This window comes from Gallus gallus, chromosome 3, assembly GCF_016699485.2.
Source record: "Gallus gallus isolate bGalGal1 chromosome 3, bGalGal1.mat.broiler.GRCg7b, whole genome shotgun sequence".
Classification (NCBI taxonomy): Eukaryota; Metazoa; Chordata; class Aves; order Galliformes; family Phasianidae; genus Gallus; species Gallus gallus.
In genome coordinates, this window is record NC_052534.1 from 32,786,899 (window position 1) to 32,793,286 (window position 6,388).

The following is a 6,388-nucleotide window of genomic DNA, read 5'->3' on the forward strand; positions in this document are numbered from 1 at the left end:
TGTGGTGTTTGTCCATTCAAGCAACTACTACTCAAGCAACATGTGTGATGAGACCTACTTTCCTGAAAGTAACTGAGTAACTGCCTGTTAATGGGAAGTAGCTAATAACTTCATTATTTTGCATTGTTTGTAACTCATGGAAGTCAATATTCTTTTGTAGGGATTATCTGCTCTTTCAATTCATGAGTTCTTCACAGGTCCTTATTTCTCTAAATTTATTCATTAGCTGCAGATACTGGCAGAAATGTCTGAACAAATGTTTCTCAGACAGTGGCTTATTTACAACCAAGTCTGCACATTCACTCCCATCATTTAGCAAAGCATGGGAATAGGGGGCTGAACTTAGAGCAGAAAATTTCTATGGTGTCGACCATCATTATGCACAATTTTCTGTAAACAGGTTTACTCTCAATGAGAGTAAACACACAAGCTTCTTTACATCACAGACAACACAGATAATCTAATTCCTGCTTGCTGGATAAATATATGTTGAGAATAGACAATGCCAAATGTCTATCAAATCGTCATTGTAATAACATTTAGAATTCACAGAGCCTTCCATGAAGAACAAGGGACTGTCTGCATCTTTTTGTGTAGTCATGAGCTTGATTCTACACATCAGAGAAAACTATTAGCTCCTTTATTTTAAAATTCATTTTGATTTTATTTATTGCTATTCAGTTCCACTTAATTTATAATCAGAGCTGAAGAGAAAGTAAATTAGCCTGGTTTATTGAGGACAAAATTTCTCCTTACATGCCAGTTTATTAAAGTCAGTGATTAAAGAGACAAAGATCAATGTAGAACTCACAGAGATCTTTAAAAGAGTTGTTATAATCCACAGAATCACAGAATGTCTGACATTTAAGGGATTTCTGGATGTCACCTGCTCAAGCAGGACCACCTAGAGCAGGTTTGCCCAGGTCCATGACCAGATGGCTTTCAAATATCTCCAAAGAGGGGAGTTCACAACCTCTTTGAGCAACCTGTGCCAGCGCTGTCATCCATACAGTTAAAAGGTGTTTCCTGATATTCAAGTGGAACCTCCTGTTCTAATTTGCACTTATTGTCTCTTCTTCTGTCACTGAGCAGTACTGAAAAGAGCTTCGCTCCGCCATCTTTGTGTCCTCTCTTCACGGATATCTATACATTGATGAGATTCTCCTAAGCTGTCCTCCAGGCTGAACAATCCCAGCTATCTCAGTTTTTCTCCATAGAAGGAGAGATGCTACAGTCCCTGATAATCTTTGTGGCTCCTCATTGGATCACAGAACTCCAGTATGTTCATGTCTTTCTTGCACTGGGCAGTTCAGGGCTGGACACAGCCTTCCAAGTGTGACCTCATCAACGCAGACTAGAGAAAAGAAACCTCTCCCTTAACCTGCTGGCAGTGTTCTTCCTGATGCAGCCCAGAATACCACTGGCCTTCTTTGTAGGCACAATGCTAGCTCTTGTTCAACTTGTAGTCCACCAGGATCCCCAGCTCCTTTTCTGTAGAGCTGCTTTCCATCTGGGTGGTTCCCAGCAAGTACTGGTGATCCCCGTGTGCAGGACTTTGTATTTCTCCTTGTTGACTTTCATGGGATTCCTGTCAGCCCTTTTCTCCAGCCTGTTGAAATTCCTCTCAGTTCAGTACCTCTAAGAGGGTTGTAATTTTAATCTTACAAATGTAACTTTTTACCCTAGAGTCTAAGACACTCATCTAACATGTCAAAAAAGATTTCTCATCTTTCTTAGGATCCCAAGTTCAGTGCATCAACTCACTTGTTATGGAACAAGTGACTCCAATCCCACAAGCATGCTTTTATATCTGTTCATGGTTCACTTGTCATTTCTGTACTACACTCCTTGTCACTCCTGCACAAAATTAGGTAAGTATTCTGCTAAATCAAAACTTGCACGCTGCCTCCCATGTTCATTTTCTTTCTTATTTGTTAATTGTCTCTCTTTTGATGAGGATGTTGAGGCTGATCTAGTATTTTGGAATAAAGTGTGACTTAAGCACTGTATGTACATCACAAACACCATACTAAAGATGATAATAATCTTGTGAATTAATATTAAAGTACCAGAGCGTAGCAGTATCAGGTGATAACAATTTTAGTCCCAGGGGGTTTGCTACTTAAAGGTATAACCAAACACAAGATATTATATGTACACAATATTTTTTCCTGCATCTAGCATAGGTGCTTTCCCCCACCCCAGCCTGGGAGATGGAAACTCACACAGAGGTAAAAGGTATTTTCATCCAATGCTACTTGATATGGTGGATCAGCAGTGCAAGTCAGACACCAGACATCATTATCCTGGCATCCCATTCACCTCACACTGCAAATGCAAGCAGAGTCACTACATAAGTCCCAATCTCCCTATCCTTTATCCTTTTGTTTCCATCTTGGAGCCGTAAGGAAAGGGAAGTTTTCCCTGGGAAACATCTGGAGAGCACCTTAAATTTCTACAGAACAAAGAAATAGGAAATATGTCCATAGCAATGCCAATATCTCAGAGATGGAAGAGCAGCATGTGGGAGGGCTTTGCACTTGACAGGAAGGTGCTCTTCCATAGGCTTCAGTGTTTCTTCTTTGCTTGAAGTAGAATTAAGTCCAAATAACACTTATTTTCATTTTCCTCCATACTCAATTTAATATTTTTATGTTTATATGCTTGAACACTGGGGGAAAAATAAGGTTTGTTTCTAGTTCTGTAGATAACAGCTTGTAAAGAATTCAAACAGGCAGTTCACTAATTATTTGATCAGGGGTTGTTTCAGGCATCTTATATAGTGGTCTATGTGAAATGCAACAGAAGTGTGAAAACCTTTGTTAGTTATAAACCAAGAACTATGATCCATAAGTCTGAAAAAGTATTCTGGCAGTGTGCTTTCAAGAAGGTGCCAAATAAGAAAGAAGTGCAGTGTGATAGAGTGGGTCAACTAGAAGAGATATGATGTTGTGTTCCTGACTCACCTGTGAAAAACGCAGTCCTCTGAGACTTTGGTTACCTCTTACAAAGTGCTGCACATTCATTGGCCTGAGTTCCTGTCTGGTTCAGGGACTACACACAACTGTCACATGGCTGCAACAAATCCTCAGTGCATAGACACTTGCTCTATATCTATTTTGTTCTGGCCGAAGGACAATTTCCCTGAATCTCTTTGCAGCATTGCTATTGCCAGGGGCTGTTTAGCCTCCTACTGGTGAATGTCTCATCCAGAGCATTTCACTGCCTTTACCTCCAGGTCCACAGAAACGAGGACCTGTCCTAATTCAGGTGTCAGTGTGAGAACAATAAACACTTCTAGAATAATCATAGAATCACAGAATGGCTTAGATTGGAGGGGACCTCAAAGCCCACCCAACCCCAACCACCTTCCACGGGCAGGGCTGCCCCCCACCAGCTCAGCTCCCACGGCTCCATCCAACCCCACCTTGAGCACCTCCAGGGATGGGGCATCCACAGCTTCTCTGGGTAGCAGTGCCAGGGCCTCACTGCCCTCCAAGCAATTACTTCCTAACATCTAATCTAAATTTCCCCTCTTTTAGTAGACATTAATATTATTCATCATTCTTCTTGAAGGTATGTTTACACAGCTTATTGTTCTGCGTAGAAGGATGCCTACATCTGTTTAGGGATAATTTATGTACAATAAGTCGAACTCTTACTTGGCATTTAAGTGCTAACATAAAAACTGTAATGACATGTCTATAAGGACTCAATATTGTAACTATTCTAGAATGCTAGAAAAAGCTGACAACTTGGAGATGATAGCTGTAAAAAGTAGAGGAATTGATGATGCATAGTCAAATGTGGTATGTAAAGAGGAGAGGAGTTAAAGAGTAAAAGGTGCATCTGGAGTACAAGGGATGGTTTTATGATAATGACGGATAAGGAAAAAGTAATGAAGAAGATAACAACGAAATAAATAGAACTCAAAATAGTAGAGCTATTAATATAAAAAAGATTAATAAAAATGTTTTTCTTCCATTAAGTAATTATCATTAACAAATGATTGCTCACATAAGACTTACATATTAAATATTTCTTGCTGCCCACATAACTAACATTTTTCTGTGCAGACATATTTTGAATCATTATGAAAGACAGTATTTTTTTAATCCAGGCATGTAAATGTGTGCTTCAAACCCTGAATTTGTAGAGCTGAAATTTACTCTTCCCGGGAGTCCCACTGAAGCTAGTAGGACTTTGAATAACCAAATACATCACACATCCATGATTAGCACTATGTCCATGGCTAATCCTGAGTTTTTCTCGGCTCTTAACTTCCTTTCCCAGAGCAAAATCTGGACAGCTTTCCTTTTGTTTAATCCAATACTTTATGATAGCATTTTGAATGCAAACTTTTTAATACAGTCATATCAAAGATAAATGCAAAAAGTACTCATTGAGGCTTTCATACCAATGTTTATAGCAATGCTTTTAGTTACAATGGAGCAGAGGCTTAAACTTGTCAAATTTTCAGCTCCATGAAATTGATAAAAAATAATAATAGTAAAAAAAATTTCTTTCTTTCAAATATCAGAAAACAAAATGGACAAAAATATTGCTTTTCTATCAGACTGCAACTAAATGCATGCTTCATTCATATGTGGAAGAAGATGGGAATTTTTATTTACTAGGTGACTGATTGATTGATGGGAAAAGAAATTATATCATTTTAATTACACTGAGAATCCAAGAAATCTAACTTCTACACCTTTAGTCAATGTTGGAAGGGGAAACAATATCTGATAATCATTTGTATCATAAGCAAGGAGTTAATCTGGAAAAATCTATCATCCAGATGCTATCAGTATGTATATCACTCTATCAAGAAGCAGACCTGCAGTTGGGCAGTCCCCACACTTAGAGCATCTCCAAGGCTTTAGCCACCGCATGCTGTTCTGCCCTGGGAGATGCCACACAGGATGAAACAGCCCTGGAGCTTACACTAGGTACCAGGCACATCTGAGATTAGGCAAGGTGAGTGAAAAAAAATACGAAACCATCAACGTGAAAGGAGAGGGAGTGAGAGAAAAATATCACTTGTATTAACTCCCATATGGTAACTGTTACAAGATTCAATTCAACAGCATATTAGCAGCATGTTCAGCTGAAGACTGAGAAAGCAGAAGAATTGGTTTGTCCCCTTTACTAAGCCGAACAAGTAATTTATACTTCTGAAATTATAGGAGGTTTATAGCCATTTGATTTTTTATCAGATCACTAAAATTAAAGGAATTTTTTTTATATAGAACTACTTTTTAAAAATACCTTGAAAATCTTTACAGCTCTATCCTCCACAAGTTGTGGAGGAAGTGGTTTGCTTGCATTAAAGTGTCATGATCTAAATGACTTTCAGTATATTTGATTGCCATACCACTACTCTCCATTTTAGTGATAACTTAATGTGTCCCTCGCTGTCACAAAAATGTAAAGACAAGATGGAGATAATTGTTTTAAATCACAATTCGTATCTCCTTATTAATCAGATACTTTTCCAGTGATTTGAGGGCTCCATCATGTTGAGGTTCTTTCTTTCCTGCTCATGTTCCACTGCAGATGCTAGAATAGATACATCTGTTCTACAAATGATACATCTTTCTCCGAGAGTGAAAATAATAGGAGACAAGGACAGTTATTTTTCTCTTATGCTGACCAACAGAGCGAACTGCACAGTCTATTATCAACATTCACAGAAAAGGAGGGCACTATAAAAAGATAAGTAAAAAGATTATTTCCTTAAATGCCTATGTATTTTACATGGATTTAGGTAAATTTCTGACACATCATTCTGTTAGAAGTCTGATTGAAAGAGAAGAAAGTGCTTACATCTTACAGACATTTCTCCCTGTGGGTTAGTAACTTGTAACAGACTAAGTTTAAAAAAGATACATATTTATTATTGACAGGGTTTTTTTTTCCTATCAGGATAACCAGATGTGTTTCTCCTGTTCAGTAGCAACAGAACTTATCACAGACTGTCAGTGTAGAGAATAAAACGTTGTTTATAGGCAGCACATTGATCTGAAGGAGCTATTGTCATAACAACTAGACATGGACCTGTCTGCTCTTTCAAAGCTTTTTTGTCTTTTAGTAGGAGCTTTTTTAGTTGGGTGGTTGTTGCTTATCATTTCTTGTCAGATTTTAGGAATACACACCATCTCAGGGTAGGATGTTTACTGAGGGAAGTACTGGATGATCTCTGCAAGACTGAAGCAAATTGGGCCACAAGTGTGTTTGGCGATCACCAGCTGCTGCTGAGAGCTGGTGACAGGCCTCCATGTTACTGCACGTGTGCTAAAACCTGCAGGCTGAGGAAAAGGGAGAATGAGGCCAAAAAGAAAACCTGGCTCCAGACTGGAACATCAAATGAGCACCTGGCTGCAGG